We start from the raw sequence: 21,494 nt of genomic DNA on the forward strand, positions 1-21,494 counted from the left end.
CGCGACATGATCAAGTGCAATTTTCTAACCGCAAAGGCTGCGATTATACTGCGATTATAAGGCTGTCCAAATTACTACCATATCCCAGAATTCATAGCGCCGCCCAGCCAAACTCCAGTTTCCAGCAATGGCGGCCGCTACTAAGTTTTAAAATTACTCATACTAATCTTTCTGGGTCACAAAATAAACTTTTAACATATTTTCAGGCGAGAAAGTAGTTGTGTAAACATCAAATATCTGCTCGGTTTATCAAGATATCCCATATTTGCAAAAGTGCTTCGACGTTTTCAGAGGCGTCTGCTACCCACCAGCTCGACAGCTAGCCGGGAGCTCGAGGATTACTGATGCGGCCGAGAACGGCACAACTCCCGGCACATCATTTTCAGATCACCGCGGAGTTTCGTTGCTCGGGTTAAACGTAATATATAAGTCACTTAGACAACCTAAAAATGTTATTGTTGGGCTTTTTTCAGTGTTTTGTTTGTTCGTGAGTAAATCGGTTTGGCTGAGATTAAAGTTATTAGATTAGATAAAATAAAACTTTATTAATCCCCCGGGTGGGTTCCTCCTTGGTTTTCACACAGCTGACTAAACGTCAAACAGAAAACTTATTAAACAGAAGTATGAGACAGTCGAGAATTTACACCAGTGTCTGGTTATATTTTAGATAGCAAGAAGCAGACGGCCGAGTTTATTAAACTCCACCGAGACAGCGGTGACGCTAATCAGAACTAGCCTCCGTCATTGCTTTAATTGGAATGTTTCCGTTTCGTTTCTTTTTTTTTGTTGTCGCTCACAGTTCATGTGGTTTCTTTCTTTCTCTTGTCTTTCACTGCTGTGGTCACCTACTTCCCCACTCACCTACAAACAACACCCTCTATTTCTCCATATTTTCACACCACGATCACGCAAACACATCAGCTCAACGGCAGCACATTCACAACAGCCTCACAGCACGCACAGACTTGCAGGACACATAAGCAAGCCACGCTTGTTCATATTAGTGAATATTCACACACATAGTCAGACTTATGGAGTCTCTCACCACACTTTTTTCTCTTTCTATTTACAAACAAGGGATGTTTCCATATTCTCTCCACCTGTCTAAACGAAACACCCAGCATACATCATTAAACATACACGCACAATTAAGGGCATGCTGAGGTTTGTCACATGGAATGTAAATGGAGCTGGCACCAGAGGAAAGAGGTTAAAAATATTTAACCAGCTTAAAAAACTACAGGCAGATGTTGTTTTATTACAAGAAACTCACAAACCTGTCACAGGTTTAAATGAACTTAAAACACCTGAGTTTCCTAACGTGTTTGCAGCCGGTTATAATTCTAGACAACGGGGAGTAGCAATTTTAATACATAAAAATGTTAATTTTACAATACTCGATACAGTTATAGATCCAGAGGGTAGATTTCTAATTATTAAACTATCAATATTGAACAAAAAACTATGTATTGTTAGTATATATGGTCCAAATGTTGATGAACCCTCATTCTTCCACGGTTTTTTTAGTGCACTCTCTGAACACCTTGATTGCACACTCATTCTTGGCGGTGACCTCAACCTTGGACTAAATGAAGAAATGGATAGGCTCAACACAACAGGAACTCAGCGTAATTGGCAGTCCACAAACATAATCAAACAGTATATGAACGACTTTGGTCTTTGCGATGCATGGCGCTCTCTTCACCCCACCAGTAAGGAATATACTTTTTTCTCGCATGTTCATCACTCTTACTCTCGTCTGGATTATTTTTTGGTCAGCAGCTCACTGCTGTGTGACATTTCAGACACTGAGATTCATCCTATAGCTGTCAGCGATCATGCTCCTGTATCTTTAACACTAATGCACAAGAATAATACTACGCCAAGTAAAAACTGGAGATTTAATATATCACTACTTAAAGATGAAGACTTTATTAAATACTTTAAAAAGGAATGGACTTCATATTTAGACTTTAATGACACTCCCGGAATATCTGCTTCTGTTCTATGGGAAGCAGGGAAAGCTGTGATGAGAGGTAAAATAATTTCTTTCTCATCACACAAAAAGAAAGAAGAAAACAAAAATATTCAGGAATTAGAAAAAAACATCAAATCACTAGAAGAAGCCTACGCGTGCGACCAAGATCAGGAAACATTGAACAAAATATGCAAAACAAAACTAGAATTAAATGAAATTATTAATAAAAAAACACAATTCCTTATACAAAGACTTTGCTTGCAGAATTTTGAACACAGTAACAAATCAGGTCGATTTCTAGCTAACCAGCTAAAAATAAATAAAGAAAAAACATCTATATGTGCTGCTAAAGATTTATCGGGGAACACAATATATGATCCTGGAAGAATAAACAACATTTTTAGGGATTTCTATGAAACTTTATACTCACCACAAATAAACCCATCTAAAAATGAAATTGATCTGTTTCTTGACAACGTAACTCTTCCAAAATTACTAGACAGTCAAGCAATGGAATTGGATTCGCCACTGACGCCAAGTGAACTCCAGGAAGCCCTGATAAGTATGCCCAATAATAAGGCTCCAGGTCCAGACGGCTTCCCTGCAGAATTCTACAAAGAATTCTGGACAATTTTGGCACCAGTATTCCACAGCATGTTGCAGGAAATCGAGGAAAAGGGCAGACTACCACCAAATATGAATTCTGCCAACATTAGTCTCCTGCTAAAACCAGGCAAAGACCCTTTATTTCCCTCAAGCTATCGTCCAATTTCTCTTTTAAATGTAGACCTTAAAATAATCTGCAAAGCTCTCTCAAAGAGATTAGAGAAAATGACCCCCCTCTTAATTCATCCTGACCAAACTGGTTTCATAAAAGGTCGGCACTCCTCAACAAACACTCGTAGATTACTTAATTTAATAGACTACTCATACGATAAAAACATCGAAGCCATAATATTATCTCTAGATGCAGAAAAAGCATTTGACAGAGTTAATTGGAAATTTTTATTCGCAACTTTACACAAATTTGGTTTTGGAAACTCTTTCATAAACTGGATAAGAATATTATACAATTCCCCAACGGCTCGTATCAGAACAAATGACCAGACATCCTCCAGCTTCTGTCTCCTGAGGGGCACCAGACAGGGATGCCCACTCTCCCCCTCACTTTTTGCAATTTTTATCGAACCTCTAGCAGCAGCATTTAGACAGGCTACAACAATTAAGGGCATAAAATGTAAGAACATAGAACATAAAATCAGTCTCTATGCGGATGATGTGTTGCTTTTTCTGCAAAACACACAAACCAACCTCTCTGAGGTAATTACTTTAATAAACTGGTTTTCAAGAGTTTCAGATTATTCAATTAACTGGCCAAAATCTACAGTTCTCCCCATTAACTGCTCCTTCCATAATTCTTCCTCTGCCCCACTGCAATCCGGAAATATTAAATATTTAGGTATTAATATCTCTCCTAAGCTTTCAGACTTAACTAAACTAAACCACATCCCACTTCTAAAGAAAGTAGAAGGCGATCTGACTAGATGGAAATCTTTACCCATATCACTCATGGGAAGGGTCGCCACTATAAAAATGATGATCTTGCCAAAAATAAATTACTTATTTTTGATGATCCCTAACAAACCATCACAAGATTGGTTCAGATCTCTGGATTCATATATTTCCAAATTCCTTTGGAAAGATAAACCCCCGCGTATTAGCTTAAAAACGCTACAAAGAACCAAGGATAGAGGAGGATTAGATCTGCCTAATTTTCACCAATACTTCTTAGCCAACAGGCTTCAGTTCATCTCAGAATGGTTAAAACATACCTTCTTAGTTGAGCCCTGGCTAGATGTTGAACAGGCACTATGCAAGGATCTAGAGATTTCAGACCTACCATTTATTAGCTCAAACATCAAAAGACATGAATGCTTTAAAAGTATCAACATCAGCTTTTCTCTAACAGCATGGTGGGAGTTTCTAAAAATAACGGAGTCTTCATTAATCCCATGCAAACGTACACCTATCTGGAATAACCCTGACATATTACAAAACAATAATATGATTAATTTCCCAGAATGGAGTTGTAAAGGAATTAAATACTTAGAACATATATTAGAGGGAACAGAATTTATTCCATTTGACAGACTAGTTGAACAATATGGGATCAACAAGACAAGGTTTTTAGAATATCAACAAATTAAATCCATAGTAAAAAAGAAATTTAACCTCAGTCAAGTTGAATTACAAACACCACTAAGTGCGGCACATTTTCTTACTCTTAAATCCCCCAAATTATTATCTAAAATATACAGAACACTTTCTAAATTAGATGAATCAATATCCCTTCCTACTGCAAAGTGGGAAGCAGATTTATCAGTCAACCTAGACCAAAACTTCTGGTCTCAGATTTGCTTAAAAACTTTTAAATTAATTAAAAATCCCAGTCTGCAATTAATACAATACAAAATACTTCATAGAGTGCACTATACAGGTCATCGGATGTTTAAGATGGGCTTTACATCTTCCAACAACTGCTCACACTGTCAAGGCAATACACCAGACAATTACATCCACGCTCTTTGGTTCTGTCCACCAGTGCAAAAGTTTTGGCGCGAGATATGTGAAGACTTATCAAAATGTCTGAAATGTAACATTCCAACCTCCCCCTTAGTGTGTTTGTTGGGCAGCTTAGATAATGTCACTTCAGAAAAGAATATAGCCCATATGATCTTCACTGCCCTATGCATAGCCAAGAAAACAGTCCTCATGAACTGGAAAAATAAAAATAATCTTAATTCTAACCAATATAGAAATTATCTATTAGATTACATTAGTCTTGACACAGCCTCTGCCACCACATCAGATCAATTGCTCTGGGCCCCTTTTATCAGCTCCATCACCTAGTGGGGGTGGGGGGTCATAGTTTGGTCCCGCCTTCACTGTTGTGATTGGTGAGGGGGTAGGGACAGGCTTAGGGCGTCGGGGGGTTCCCCGGAGGCATCTTCCTTGGGGGGCTCAACCCGGGGTAGCGGTCACGTCCGGTTGAGGGCTCTGTTGGCTCTCAGGTGACTGTTTCCTCGCGGCTGCGTGCAGCGGGGCTAGGGGAGGGTCTGTGCTGACGGACGTGGGTTACTGACCTGGCAACCTGGCTGCCCCTGGGTGGGTCCGGGATGGGCGTGAGGTTCTGGGGGTGCTCCGTCTCTGGGCTGGGGCCCGGGCCGGGCCTCGGGGGCTCGGGTCCTGGTTGGTGTGTTGCCGGGGTTGTGGGCGGGTGGGTGCATGGGGGCCCGGCCCTGGAGCAGGGTGCCGCCGGTGCATCGCGCTGCCTGGGGGGCTCTTCAACTGGTGGGGGGGATGGTCACATCTGGCAGGAGCTTTCTTCGCTCAGGAACTCTCTGCAGGAGGGGGAGATACAGGAGAGGTGGAGGAAGATCTCAGCCTGGGCGTTTACCGTCTTATGTAGTCTGGAAGATGTGTGGTTGGTGGGGTGGGTGCAGTTTTCTCTGTGGTGGGGTTGGGTGGACTGTCCAGGGCTCTGTGGAGCCGGGGGGCGCTACTGCACTGGGCCCCGGTCTGATGGGCCTGGGCCCCCCTTCCCTGGCGGGTCGCGGAGGGTGGGAGTGCCTACTGGGGTCAGCGGGGGAGCTGGCCCCAGGGAGGGGTTACCTGCCCCTCCCTTCCTTCCCTCCCCATCTCCAGCTGCCTCCCTCTTCCCGCTCCTCCACAATCACCCACACATGCAGGGCCTTGGAGTGGGGGTATGTCACCAGGGTGCAGAGGAGGCTACCCCCCCCCCCCCCCCCTGTCCCCTTCTGGCTGCCTCTGCCTCAATTTTATCCCACAACTTAGACATTCACATTATTCACACTCTCATTACACATACATATAGGATCTTGGGGGTGGGCACAATCACGGAGTCCAAATCACCATCTGGGTGTATACCTCACCCCTGACCTCGTTGCCCACCTCTCAATTTTAAATACACTTAGTCATTGAGGGCTAGCAGGAGGGACCATGCGCTTACCTGCTGCTCCTTGGCAGGTAGCTCCATGCCCTCCTGGGTTTTAATTGCACCTTAGAACACATATGCATCAACACTACAATGAGCGGGTGGAGGGAGGTTTGGAGTCTTCTCCCACCCCCATTCTCTGCGGCCTGCTGGAGCGGGGGGGCTAGTAGGGGGAGTTGGCCGTCCGACTGCGGTCTGGGGTGTGGGGCCTCCCTGCTGCTGCGGAGTCGGGGTGGTCTGCCTCTCCCCACCGCAGGGAAAAGGGTAACACCACCTGGGTCTGGGTGCAATTCCCCCCTCCAGGGGCAAGGGTACCTAGACCCGGTTTGTAGAGTACGCTTGGGGAGTGTGATTGTGTGTACAGCGTCTCTTTATGTCTGTCTCCACGTTGGTTGAGTGTGGAGTGAGTGCATATGAGAGCATGAGGGTGGGAATGGATGTTTGTGTCTGTGTGTGCCTGTATGTCTGTGTCTATATGTCAGGTTGGGTATCAGACGCCACCTCTCTGGGGACACCTCAGGCCCTCCAAGGTTTGGAGGCCTATCTCCACCCACCACCACTTCCCCTGCCGGTGGCGGACTCCCTCAGGTGTCGGTGTGTTGGTGGTTCTTTGTGTCTGGGGGTGGGTGTCCGGGTACACACCGGCTCACTCCTTGGCGGCCGCTTGTCGGGGCCTGGGGCCTGGGGCTCGCTCGGGCCCCTTTGGAGGTGGGGTGCCCCCGGCCTCTCGGCCTAGGGCTCGGTCACTCAGGCGCAGCTGGGGGCCGGCGGAGCTCACGGGCGCGTCACTGCAACCCCCCCTGGCTTCTGCTCCGCGGCTGCTGAGTGAGCCCTCATCTGGGACTCTCCTCAGCTCTTACTGGAACAGTGGCGCGGCTGCCCCTCTGTTGGTCTTCCATGGTCTCTTGTGTTCTGGGGGCCTCTGGATGTCTGGAGTTTTGATCTCCTCCATACCCGTTTCACACCCTGGAGGACGGGGCTGTGGCCCCCCCACACTCCCTAGCAGATCATTACATGGAGAAACCTTTGGAATGCAAGCATGCTGATCCACACAGGTATGCACACATGGGTATTCACAGACGCGGACTAAAGCTTTCTTGGCTGCTGCCTCAAAGCACACTGTGCGCTGTCTATCTTGCGTGCTGCACAATATCGTTTATTACTTAGTAAATACTGATATCTATGACTAGCTAGTTTATTGTGATGGTGCTTTGTTTTCTCTATTATTATGTTGCTCTTTGTTGTTTGCTGTCTCCTCTGTTTGTTTGTTTGTTTGTTTGTTTGTTTGTTTTTTCTCCATACAGGTGACCCAGGAGTTTTTTTTTTTTTTTTTTTTTGTCTCTCTTCCCCCCCCTTCTCACCGTCTCTTCTCCCCTTGGGTTTTCTTTCTTTCTCTCCCCCTCTCTCTCTCATTCATTCCCCCTGTCCTATTTATTAAAAAAAAAAAAAAAAAAAAAAAAAAAAAAAAAAAAAAAAAATGACAAAGGATGAACTGAAGCTCTGCCATCACGTAATGTCGCATACTGCTGTTTCTGATGTCATTTATTAAAAAAAAAAAAAAAAAAAAAAAAAAAAAAAAAAAAAAAAGAACTAGCCTTCTGATTCAGAAGGCTAGACCGTCCAATTTCACGCCTTTAAACTTTAAAGGCGTGTTTGTGTGTGTGTTTATACAATTGCTATTATGTTTGCACTTTATGTGTAATGTTACTGACTGCAGAGATCAGTAAGATGTGTGTATTTTTTATTTATTAGTTTTATTTATTTAATATTATTTTTTAATTGAATGACTGTCTAGTAGTTCACAGATGTCGAAAAACTGAGTGTGGTAAAGCCACTGATTTTTTTTTATGTATATTTCTGCAATCTGCACATTGTACTGACTTTCATTTTAATGTTTACACCAGGGTTCCTTGTCAGCACTTTATGCTCAGATGTTTGTAAGCTAAAAATAAACTATTGTGTATGTTCAAATATACTGTTGTGATTGAAGAAGTTAAATAAAAATGTCAGTCATCAATTCATGCATCACCTCATGTCATCATAACAGAGGTCTGTCTTCCAGGAAAGAACAGTTTAAAATTAATGTAATATAGTATTGGCCATACTATATGATGTATTGCTTGTCTTTGTTTACTAATACAGAAGACAAAGACCTTAAAAAATAATCGCATATCGCATCGCAATCGCAATATTGGGGCAAAAAATCGCAATTAGATTATTTTCCATAATCGTTCAGCCCTAGAAATCAAAGTCCTGCAAACGAAGTGACCAGCGGGCGAGTCGGCCCGTTGGGTTTTGACGAGACATAAGCCACCTGAGACTGTTTTGGTCAGTGAAGATAGTAACATGAACACCTTCAACATATGGGCGGAAGTGTTCCAGAGCCCATATCACAGCGAGGCACTCCTTCTCTGAAGTGCAGTAGGGGAGTTCAGCTTTGTGAAGGGAGCGACTAGCAAAAGCCACAACGTACTCACGACCCTTGTCATCCTTTTGCATCAACACTGCCCCAAGACCAATGTCACATGCATCGGCGTGAATGGAAAAGGGACGGTTGAAGTCTGGAAATGACAGGATCGGGGCTGATGTGACATGATCCTTCAAAGTGTCCATGGCCCTTCGACAGCTGTCGTCCCAGTGGAAAGCATTGTCCTTTCTGGTGATGGCGTGAAGAGGTTCGGCATGGTGGGCATAATTCTGAATGAAGCGTCGATAATAGCCAGTCAAGCCAAGGAACTGACGGACGTGTTTCACTGAGGTTGGGGTATCAAACTCCTTAACCGCCTTTACTTTGTCCGGATCGGGCTTAACACCTGATGATGTGATGCGGTACCCAAGAAAGGTGAATTAATCGAGGCAGAATTGGCACTTTTTGAGCTTCAATGACAAGCCAGCAGCCTGGAGTCTGCCCAGCACCTCCTCAAGATCCACTAAGTGCTGTTCAAAGGTAGGTGAGGCGATAACAATGTCATCCAGGTAGACTGCGCACATTTTGCAAATGAGGCCAGCAAGCACAGAGTTCATGAGTCTCTGAAAAGTTGCAGGTGCGTTGCAGAGCCCAAAGGGCAGCACCCAAAACTGGAAGAGACCGCAGTGAGAGATGAAGGCAGTTTTAGGCTTCGAGTCCTCTGCTACAGCAACCTGCCAATAGCCTCACGCTAAGTCCAATGTCGAGACAAACTTTCCTCTTGCCAGAAAGTCCAAAGACTCATCTACACGAGGCAGGGGATAAGAGTCTTTTCGGGTAACTTGGTTGAGCCCTCGAAAGTCCACACAAAACCTTGGTTCCGTGGCCGCTCTATTTACAATGACTACAGGAGCTGCCCAAGGGCTTGTGGAAGGTTCAGTGATGTTGTCCTTCAACATTTGTTGCACTTGTTCTTCAATCACACGTTTCTTAGCAGGTGACGTGCGATAGGGTGGGAGTTTGACAGGTGTTGCATTGCCAGTCTCTATGGCGTGCTCAGTGAGAGCCGTTCGACCAAGTTGACCATCAAACAAGGAGCTAAACTTGCTGAGCAGATTTAGTAAAGCATCCTTGTTGTTCTCTGAGAGACTTGCTTCAGACAGTTTGGCTGTTAAGTCTGAGCGAACCAAGTCCAAAGACATCAGTGTTCCAGGTGAATGTGAGTAATCATTTTGAAGGTCCTCTTCATTGTCTGCGAGTGGGCAGGGGATGTCCTCAATGTAGACTGTTCTAGTGGGAATGTGAATAGAAACAGAAGCTCTTGCCATAAAATCCATTCCCAGAATGAAAGGAGAGGACAAATCTGGTATTATGGCAAAACGCTGGTAAAAGTTCTTGTTCATGAATCCAATATTGAGCCAAATAACACCAACAGGGATACAGGGAGCATTATTGGCGAGGTTAACTGCAGGACCATTCCACTCACTTGTGTTTCTAGGGTAAGAGTCATTTACTTGAATGAGATCTGCTCGTACAGCCGAGAGGGAAGCACCCGTGTCGAGGGTAGCATCCACAGATGAAGCATTGAAGTTCACTTTCGTTCTTAGTGGGGTATTCCAGTGGACTTGTGAAAAATTGTCTTCCAAGTGTCCAAGACTGTGTCCACCCTGTAGTGAATCGGGCGTGTGAGGCTCCGTTAGTAACTGGGGGAAGGTTGGCCTCTGTGAAATGTCCTCCCCCCCTGTAGTTTCCCGACTGCCTGTATTGTGGCTGGGATGTGATGCTGCTTAATTCCACCTTTTCATGGCCAGGGTCAGAGGTGCCAGGTGCTGGCAATGGCTGGACTGGGCCATGCCTAGCGGTGTTCGAGGCTCGTTGTGGCAAATGAGGTTGGGTGTTACAGTTTGGGCAGGTGCGTGTAGTGAACCCTGGCTGAGAGCATTTGAAGCAGTAAGGTTCAGGCTTATAGTTGTCTTTGCTACATAAAGCAGGCTGTGGTCTTTGTGGTCCAAGCACTGAGTGAAGCTCATGAGCGCGTAGCAGCAGGTCCATTACAGAAGTGACATTAGCGCCATACAGGGCAACTCTGTATTTTTCGAGAGCATGTTTACTAATTAGGTCAATTCTGTCTTTTTCAGGTGGGGGCCTCTTCAGTTTGTCAAACTCACTCAACATGTGGGCGACAAAGGTTGGGAGCGGCTTGTCCTGAGCCTGAACACGATCCAAAATTCCTCTCAGGATGCTTTCTTGGTTGTCGGAGGGCAGAAAAACTGTCTTAAACAGTTGACAGAATTTAGCCCATGATGTGATGTGGGAGCTCAGTGCCTTGAACCATTTCCCGGGCTCTTTTGCAAGAAAGTGTGGCAGTTCGTTTGGCAATTGCCCATCAGTTAGGTTCAATGAGGCTTTGTATGTGCCAACTGCATTTAACCAGTCCTCAGGTTGCACTTTTCCGTCCCCAGCATACACAGGAGGCTCCAGCTTTGCGTGATGTAAAGCTGCCGCAATCACTCTGGAAGTGCTGCTGAGTTCAAGTGAGTGAGATGGGAGGAAAGGATTTGTAGGTTGAAATGGGTTGCTGGGCAGGAACGGATTGGTACTGTTGGTGGGTTCAGTTTTGTCCATCACATGAATATGAGGTGTCGATGTGGCCATTGGGAAAACAGGAGACTGTGGGACTGCAGGAGGGGGAGAGTTCCCCATTGTGAGTTGGTCCCACTGCCTTAGTAAACTCTGCTGTATGTTCAGTGAGTCACGTAAACAATCACTAAGCTTATTCACCTCAGTTCTTAACTCCACCACTTGTTGGCTAAGGCTAGGAGTCACATTTTCAACTATCTAGCACATAGGTAACGAGGTAAGTTCCATGTCTGAGTCAGAGTCGTCTGGGCAGTGTGCCATTGCGATTTCAAAAAAATTAAGCCGCTCCAGGGCACAGCGCAGTTATTGATTTAGCAGTAAAAGAGTCAGTTAGGTCAGACTAGAAAGACAAAACTGCAAAAATGCGTTCAAGATTAAATTTAGAAAAACCACATATAAAATTTCGCCCAACAACTGAAATTAGACTGGCGTGATCAGAACCATGTTATTACAATAGCATGTCTGCAACACTAGAGCTCAATGCAAGATTAGTTTTAAGTCGTTTTGTTATACTGAGCCAAAGACCAGCACCAACGGTTGTAGTCGGCCAAGCTATCACTTACATGTGCTACAGTCAGTCTCAGCAGAGGGAAAGGAGAATGAAAAGCCAGCAGAAATGTTCATGTCCAGGCTCTCCACAGAAGAATTAATCCTTAGAAGACGAAACCAACAACAAATAACAAATCCACGGAGTCCATTCGCGTCGCGGAGTCAGCTTCTCTCTTTTTCTTTCTCCCAAGCGGAGCAGCGGCACACCACGGTATCCAGAAATTATTCGGGTCCCACCTGAGCTGAGGCTGCGGCCATGGCTGGAGAAAACGTCCGAGCGTCCGCAAAACTGGGGGGATTTCCGAGACAGTTCACGTGCTAGAAGAGAAGAATCCTCGGCGGGATGCAAAAATCGTCTGAAGTCCAAGGGGAAAAAGTTCGGGCGCCAGTTGTAACGTGCAGTGGAGATGAAGCCAGGCGTGGAGGTGTGCAGGTGGATAGCGAATGAGCAATAGCTTCTGACTTTCCAAAAAGTACTCATTTATTTACAATATCAAAAATAAAAGTGCTACCTCTACCACACATTACTAAAGAGCACACTAGTCCGCGTACACACGGGAGCATCCATTACAGGAGGAGTGCGAAGAAGAACAAAAAGGGGGTGACACCAGTCGTGAGACAGGAGGCGCCGCCATGTGGTGATACACTGCATTACAATAGCAACTGTTACAATATAAATATTGTTCTGAGAGGCTTTTTGTTGGTTGAGTCTGAAATTGATTGTATGTACAATTCATATCCTTATAAAAAGGCAGAAATATGGTGTTTTATTAATAAACTTACATTTATGGATATAAAATAGCTAAAAGTATTAACAAATATTTTATAAAAAAACATTTATCATTCTTCCTGCGGAACTTAAAGAAAAAGAATAAAACATTTTCCCATCGTAAAGAAAACTCCCTTAAAATATGGACAATAACAAAACTGCTAAATTCTTCCAGAATCTCTGTGTAGAGGAACCAAAAGACATGTGCCACAGTTTCTGGATGATCCCCACAGAAAGTTCAATTAGTATTTATGTCTCTTTTAAATGTTACCATATAGTGACTGGCTGGGTAACATTTATGAAGAATTTTATATGAGATTTCCTTCACCTTGTTCACAATTAGATATTTATGGGATCATCCAGACTATCTTCCAGGTGATATCTGGAACATGTCGGTTCCAGTAAGATATTCTATATATGGGAGAGACATGATATCTTCTTGGAATAAACTACGTATTCTCTTATTGCTGTTACCAAGTTCCTGTGAAAAGCAGATTTTTCCCACTGCTGACTCAGCTGGATCAGGGAGAGTGACTGAGGCAGATATTGAGCTGTCAGTGTTTTTATATAACATTAAAGTCCCTGAGGGTATGGCACCAAGCACCATTGAGAATTCCCCAACACTGTTTGACAAGTTTGACGAGCATCTTGACTTTTGGTCTTTGGATATTAACAGTCCTGGATATGTGACTTCTTGTTTAACAGAAATGTTACAGAGAGCATTTGCAGTGCAGCCTTTAATTGCTAGTAATTCACATTTTTTTAGATTTCGACATAAAGCAGATGCCTCAGAGAAATCACTAATAACACTAAGGGCTGGACGGATTTGATTTGCATTCTTCAAGAAGAGTGTGGTGTCATCAGCTAGCTGGCTGATGATGAGCTCCTTATCAGCTGTGCTGATTCCTTGTATAACAGGTCAAATCTCTGGGTGGAGTCTTAATCATTTTAATTGAGCTATTACCATTCGTGTACAAGGTTTTGATAGCTTTACAGAAAAATGCCAAATTTTTCCAAAGAGTGGAAAATAAATTGATGTTCAATTGTATCAAAAGCCTTTTAAAAATCCAGGAAGAGAATGAAGCTATAGTCAGATACCAAATCAGAGTAATCAAGTAGATCTAAAACCAGTCTCATGTTCTTAGAAAGGTGTCTGTTTCTCATAAAGCCTGATTGTGTCTCATCGATAATTGTGTCCAAGAACTCTTTCATTCTGTTAGCAAGTACTAAAGCCATAATCTCATAGTCATCATTGAGCAGACAGATGGGTCTCCAATTATCAATAAGAAGTTAAGTCTTTGTTTGGCTTTGGAATAAGTGTTATGAGACCCTGAGTAAGAGTAGGAGGGAGGATGTTATTCTCTACACTTCCTATGAAAAGCTGCAGTAAGAACGGAGCCAGGAGATTAGAAAATGATTCATAAAACTCTACAGTTAAACCATCTGTGCCGGGAGATTTGTTGGCCTTAAGTGCAGAAATAGGATTACAAACGTCCTCCACAGTCAGAGGGCTGTCACAGTGACTTCTATCTTCCACAACAATAGTTTTTAGGTTTTTAATATTATTGAGAAACAGCGTTGAGACATATACAGTGGGGCAAAAAAGAATTTAGTCAGCCACCGATTGTGCAAGTTCCCCCACTTAAAATGATGACAGAGGTCAGTAATTTGCACCAGAGGTACACTTCAACTGTGAGAGACAGAATGTGAAAAAAAAAATCCATGAATTCACATGGTAGGATTTGCAAAGAATTTATTCATAAATCAGGGTGGAAAATAAGTATTTGGTCACCTCAAACATGGAAAATCTCTGGCTCTCACAGACCTGTAACGTCTTCTGTAAGACGCTTTTCTGTCCCCCATTCGTTACCTGTATGAATGGCACCTGTTTGAACTCATCATCTGTATAAAAGACACCTGTCCACAGCCTCAAACAGTCAGACTCCAAACTCCGCCATGGCCAAGACCAAAGAGCTTTCGAAGGACACCAGGAAAAGTATTGTAGACCTGCACCAGACTGGGAAGAGTGAATCTACAATAGGCAAGCAGCTTGGTGTGAAAAAATCAACTGTGGGAGCAATCATCAGAAAATGGAAGACATACAAGACCACTGATAATCTCCCACGATCTGGGGCTCCACGCAAGATCTCATCCCGTGGGGTCAAAATGATCATGAGAACGGTGAGCAAAGATCCCAGAACCACACGGGGGGACCTGGTGAATGACCTGCAGACAGCTGGGACCAAAGTAACAAAGGTCACCATCAGTAACACACTACAACGGCAGGGAATCAAATCCCGCAGTGCCAGACGTGTTCTGCTGCTGAAGCCAGTGCATGTCCAGGCCCGTCTGAAGTTTGCCAGAGAGCACATGGATGATACAGCAGAGGATTGGGAGAATGTCATGTGGTCAGATGAAACCAAAGTAGAACTTTTGGTATAAACTCAACTCGTCGTGTTTGGAGGACGAAGAATACTGAGTTGCATCCCAAGAACACCATACCTACTGTGAAGCATGGGGGTTTTCTGCCAAGGGGACAGGACGACTGATCCGTGTTAAGGACAGAATGAATGGGGCCATGTATCGTGAGATTTTGAGCCAAAACCTCCTTCCATTAGTGAGAACTTTGAAGATGAAACGAGGCTGGGTCTTCCAACATGACAATGATCCAAAACACACCGCCCGGGCAACAAAGGAGTGGCTCCGTAAGAAGCATTTGAAAGTCCTGGAGTGGCCTAGCCAGTCTCCAGACCTCAACCCCATAGAAAATCTGTGGCGGGAGTTGAAAGTCCGTGTTGCTCGGCGACAGCCCCAAAACATCACTGCTCTCGAGAAGATCTGCATGGAGGAATGGGCCAAAATACCAGCTACTGTGTGTGCAAACCTGGTAAAGACCTATAGTAAACGTTTGACCTCTGTTATTGCCAACAAAGGTTATGTTACAAAGTATTGAGTTGTATTTTTGTTATTGACCAAATACTTATTTTCCACCCTGATTTACAAATAAATTCTTTACAAATCCTACCATGTGAATTCGTGGATTTTTTTTTTCACATTCTGTCTCTCACAGTTGAAGTGTACCTCTGGTGCAAATTACTGACCTCTGTCATCATTTTAAGTGGGGGAACTTGCACAATCGGTGGCTGACTAAATACTTTTTTGCCCCACTGTATATATATATATATTCTACTTTTCTAAATGATTGACTATTTCAATGGAGAACCTAAATGACACGGACCCGTGTTTGTTATTACATATCTCTATTTTGAATGTGACAAGTCTATCATTGCCTGTTATTCATAGGTATTAACAGAGTTTTTGGCCTTTTTTCCTCTATAACAGTTAATTGACTCTTTACAGTGGCCTGCTATGGTTAATAATAACATGTTCAGTCATGAGTGAAATCAAAGCTTTTCTTCACTTTAGCATTTAACATTCCCAACAATATAATGTGATACCTTAATTAAAACACAGCTAATAAAACACAATTTTCTTAATGCAAACATCAGTGACTCAACATTAGCAACCAAAGGGTTCAGTCTGCAGCTCACACTCATGTGAAGCTACAGCCTCCCCCTTTAGTCTCTGTCATCCTTCTGCTCCTGCACAAACAAAGCAAGACAAAACCTCCACCCTTCTTCTACAGGCTGGGTGAATTGTTGTGGACATTCACTAATCCTAAAGTCGGCACCGTTTTTGTCTCAGTATCAAGTCAGTTAAACTTTTAGTCGTCAGTCCATCACAGTCCAGTCACATGCATACATCCACACACATTCATACCAGATATTGCTGATAATGGAGTCTCACGCGCAGCCTATTCGAGCCTCCATCACCAGCAAGATGACGTCATCATTTTAAAGGAAAACAGCTCCTTGTTTTTGGACTGGATTGACTCGCTGCAATCCTTTTAGGCTCAGGACTTCTCATGTGATCAATGTCACATATAAGTGAATTTCTCCCAAGCCCATTATAATCATGGAGAAAAACACTTTGCCACTGTTTCCAGTAAGAATATTTTATAGCGCTTTAAAGTTCAACCTCTCAGGTCTGGATTAAAGAGCTGATTTGTTAAATCGGGAACTCACAAAATACCAAAATATCACCACCGGTGGATCACACCTCTCAGATGTTCTTATCTCAGTGCACTGTAACAAAAGCACAAACAAACGCAACCAATAAAATACTAATAAAGTAACAAATACTGGGGCCCATTGCAAACATGTCCAAGCATAAAACCATCTTTCTCTCTCTTAGAGAAAGAAAACAATCCAAACCTCACTGATAAAATCAACCTAGTGTCAAGCAAAACCCAAAAATCAACCAAAACTTCACCAGAAAGTTTTCCTCCCTCCCGGGACAATATTGTGCAGGAATACAGGCACCGTAACTCCTTTTGCACTGACAAAAACATGTTGGATTTACTTGATTCAATAGTGGACACTGGTTGCACACAAAGGTTTTGCTTTGGCAGAAACTTAAACAACTGAGTTAAATCAACACAACCTTTTCATATTCAGTAAACCTGCATGTTGTGTTCATAAAACACGATTGAAACATGTTCAGATGGAGTAAGTTGAGCTCCTGGAACATTTTAATCCTTCAATTGAAATTGAATGGGTCTACAACAACTACCATCCTCCTATCTCTATCCTGGTTGCAGCAGGGCTGGGAAATAACCCTGAAGTGATAGGTTACCAGGCAGGGTACACCCTGGACAGCTCACCAGTCTATCAGATAGAAACACACAGCCGTTTACATTCATGGATAATTTAGCCCAGGACCTTCTTACTGTGGAGCAACAGCACTAACCAGCATGCCAACAATGGAGGAAATACAGGAAAGCTATGATTTCCTGTATTTGAGGCAGAATTATTTTGTTCTTGCCCTTGACAGGTTAATCCACAATAAATAGCAACAGCATGCATGTGGTGTGTGTGTCGTTGTCTGCCTCTTATAACTCCAGTGATTTTCCTGTAGTTTGAAATCTTATGCGGTGTTGACACAATAATTTGTTGTAAACCAGGAAATTCCAACTGTGGTAGAAAGCACAGCTTAGCCTTAGCAAATGTTCAAAGAAAAGTCGTCACTTCCTGATTTCTGCTTCACTGATAAATATTGTCACACTGGGGTTTTTGCAAATGATATCAGTGAGCACTGTGTGGCAGCTGGAGTCAGACAACTGAAGCTCCCACAATCAAGACCACAAACAGCTTTCAAAGGAGATTTGAAGCTTTTCTGGCAGCAAGCTTCATGATTTATGGGACTGGAACTGGAACAGAAACTACCTGATCACCAATGGTGAGCTGGCATGGAATTATTTTTATGACATTTTATCAAAGTTATAAATAAGCATGCCCATTAACACATAGTGAGTGAGCATGTTGTCTTCCCACGCAGTGAACAGCGGATGCTAATGTTTTTGTCACTTTTTACAGAGTCAAACTCAAAGTAAGGTCAGTGCTTCCACGCTTTAAACGCTGCACGCTCACACTCTCTCCACACTCGATAGATTATCCATTGTTCATCTGCACACAGCTGCGGTTTTAGTAACGCAGTAACGCAGCGTGCTTACGGGAAAGTAACAGTAATCTAATTACCTTTTTTGCAATAGTAATCCCTCACTTTACTCGTTTCTTGAAAAAAGTAATGGGATTACTGCCCATCTCTGGTTGGAGCTGTGCACTTGTGGGTTCCACCTTGTGTACACGTTTATCTTTGCTGTGTGTACTTGTACCTCTGAGTGGAAGCTGAACTCTTGAGTTCGAGTATCGAAGCATCAGCTGTGACGTTAAAGTCCAAACAGCTCGTTCATTTGACGTGCAAATGAACGAAGGTAACGCCGTTTTCATGTGGATGTGTCACTGAGACACTTTCCACATCCACAGCTCACAAAATGGGAAAACTATAGAAGTATAACAATGAAGAAGTTACTATGTTACGGGTCCCAAGGATGAAGACCTCGATGACAAATATGTTACCTGTAAAAGCAGGTGAAGAGCAGAGTAAGGAAGACACGATGCGTCTCTGCTTTCCTCCAGAACGTGTCTGAGTCTGATTTATTTCACACAAATAAATGCTATAAAACACTAAACATGAGCTTTCAATATACTGTTCAGCTGGTTCCTCATTCACATCAATGACATTTACTTATTTCACAACATCAGTGAAATATACTCTTTTTAACTGGTTCAGTTTCTCAAGTTCACACTTCTTTCCATAACAGCTACATCCTTTTATCATATCAATAAACACATCACATTGTCTTCTGCAGTGTCTTACTGGCTAAACAGTTCTATTCAATAACAGCATTGGTAAATACATTACATTTGTTCCCTCCAGTAATTTACTGGCAAAATCACTATTTAGTGCATCATGAAACACAGCTTGTTTAATCAACCCATGAATGCCTCTGTTAGCTACACAGAGTTGCTCAGAGTGCTTGTGTTACACTAGCTAATCTACTCAGTCACTTTAACAGAACTATTAACATTCACATCTCACAGAACTGATTTGATTGGAGCATTACAACACGTTTGCACAGAGCATAGGAGCGCACTGACTCTGCTTCACGAGCGCTCCACCTAACGAGCGGGCTCGCGGTGCGGTCGCGCGGGACACTCCTCTGGTTTTCTCCCGTGTTTACATATAAATAACTTTGGCGGACCGCCTTAACTCTCCCATTCACATTAACGTGGGTAACCATGGTGACAATAAACAACATTTTCGGTGCGAGCACCGTGTACCGACCTGTAAAAGCAGGTGAAGAGCAGAGTAAGGAAGACACGATGCGTCTCTGCTTTCCTCCAGAACGTGTCTGAGGAAGCAGCGGAAGGTGGGCTCCACTTACTGCTCCCCGAAACCCCGGAGCAAGCACCAAAGTTCCGCCCTCACTGCTTTCTAACATAAAATGAATCCCTGTTACATGGATTTTCTATCCTCTTAAAGAAACTGAAAATAAATACATATAGCAATGAAAAATGTCCCGTTACATGAGTGTTTTACACAAAATAATATTAATGTGGTCATTCCCTCACAGGGGTGCCACAACTACACTGCTGTTTTGACAGAGACACAGTGTGTTTATCTAACTTGGCTGAAGCCAAAGTTCTCCAGACAAATTCAGTCTGTTTCTGCCAAGTGTGAACTCACTGGATGAGCGCCAGATACACAGAATCAAAAAGGGATAAATTAGTTTTCTTATGTCATGTTCCCGTCACAAACTGGCTCAAGGAGAGGGGAAGCAGGAGTCCACAGATGAAATGTTCCTATAAATAAAGTGGAATTTATTCAAACTTTACCAAAACTTCAACACATCAAATACAAGCAGTTCAGCAGGGAGTGGATGTGTGTTGCATGTGCCAGGTGGATGCAGAGAGAGGCCAGGGCCACGTTCAAACCTGAACACGCTGCACAGTGTTTTGTTCCATTTGTTAGGGATGAATGAAATGCTTCCTTGAAAGGATGTGTGCAGTCACCAGTGGGCGTGGAAGCATGTGCGCCCTCATTTGGTGGGTGTGCAAGAAAAGTCATCCTGTCACACAGCAATGCCTACATAAATCACACCACTCTGCTTAAAATAATAATGTTTAGTGAAGCAGGTGAAGCAAAGGGCTGCTTTTAATAGGCTGGGAGACCCAGGTGTGCTGCTTTAGCTGCTGAGCCTCTTATGACAGAACAGCGGAGAGTGGTAAGAAGGGAGGAGGGGGTCTGGCTGTGTTTGTGAACGATAGATGGTGTAACTCTGGGCATTTCTCTATCAAAGAGACGCTATGCTGTAAGGACATTGAGCTGCTAGCGGTTAGCATGAGACCGTACTATCTACCACGAGAGTTTACACACGTGATTATGATAGCTGTGTATGTCCCGCCCTCTGCTAACGCTGCAGCAGCCTGTGAGGTCCTGCACACTGTAACCAGCAGACTCCAAACACAGCACCCTCAGGCCCTTTTCCTGATCTCTGGGGACTTTAAAGATGATGTAACCATTTAATTATGGTTACATAATTAATTATGTAATTAATTATGCAAAATACAAAACGCTCAGCTGTGTCTCCAATCAAAGCTCTGTAACTTCAGAGGTGATGTTCATATGTTGACTAATGGTTTTCTTTCATTTTTGATGTACTGCAGAATATTTGTATAAAATCCAGGCCAGGAAAATCTCCTTCATGTGTTTCTGTGTTTTGTCTTCAGCTACGTTGACACAAAGGCCTCTGCTGTGACGCTCACACCTTTGATAAAGTCTGGAGAGTGTCAGCTTCCTGTTTATAGATACAAAAATATTTAATGTTGTGAACTCTGGCCGCAGCGGCGCAAGAAAAAGGAGAATTACGGGAAGCACTCACAACAGGTAAAATCAAAATAACAAAGTAAAGTACGATAAAATAAAAACCAACAAAAGAACAACACAATATACTTCCCCGTACTGTTACTGCTAACCTCTGTTAACCTAGTAACTCTTACCTTCTAACTGACAGCTGGTCAATAAACGAGCTCCATAAACGCTCCATATTCACCTTTACATGGAATATAAAGGGAAAAGAAGAAACACAGTGCTGTGTCAGCGTTAGACATATAGATATATCCTTGCTTTTAATACATTTGAAGGTGGGTGGGAGAGGTGCTTCTCCGCGTAGTCTACGGTCTCTTTGGGATCGGTAAAGCTTTTCCTCACATCACCATGGGTCATGTGATATTATTCTGTTATTATATGTTACCTTATACATGTAATCAAAATAGTTGAATTATGTTAACTGCTGTAGATCATATTATACCCTTTAATATAGAGTGTGTGATTAGTATGTAGTTTTAGTTTGCATTATACTTCTGACTTAAAAGAGTGTGAAAATCATTCGATCTATTGGTTTGACCTGTATTACTCAACACTGTTGAATGTATTACATTGTTTCTTGACATGTTTTACTGCTGAATCATGAAGAGAATGTTGTGTGCAGAGGACCTTGTCCAGATAATAGAAGAAACAGACCACATTCCTTTGGTGAAGAGCAGAAAGACAGAGAGCCGAGGTCATAAATTAGGCGCTGTAACAGAGAAAGAATGTGATGTTTGGTCTTTTACGACCAGGTGGGGGCCACTAGAGAGTATAAAAAGCTGTGTAACCCGTCACTATTTTGAGA

At 43.2% G+C, this 21,494-nt stretch overlaps 1 protein-coding gene across 1 annotated transcript in view; it reads right to left on the bottom strand.

The window, feature by feature from the left end:
• Positions 1–19,269, bottom strand: part of LOC147336895 (uncharacterized) — a 43,710-nt gene extending 24,441 nt beyond the window's left edge. The window contains exon 1 of the mRNA XM_086286240.1: positions 18,337–19,269. The gene's annotated coding sequence lies outside the window, so the exon portion shown is untranslated. The remainder of the gene's footprint in view (positions 1–18,336) is intronic.
• Between the last annotated feature and the right edge of the window lie 2,225 nt (positions 19,270–21,494).

Source organism: Aulonocara sp. 'chitande type north' Nkhata Bay, linkage group LG3 (genome assembly GCF_057382095.1).
Source record: "Aulonocara sp. 'chitande type north' Nkhata Bay isolate Kocher_YH1m ecotype deep benthic linkage group LG3, A_spYH_male_GT1.1, whole genome shotgun sequence".
Lineage (NCBI taxonomy): Eukaryota > Metazoa > Chordata > Actinopteri > Cichliformes > Cichlidae > Aulonocara > Aulonocara sp. 'chitande type north' Nkhata Bay.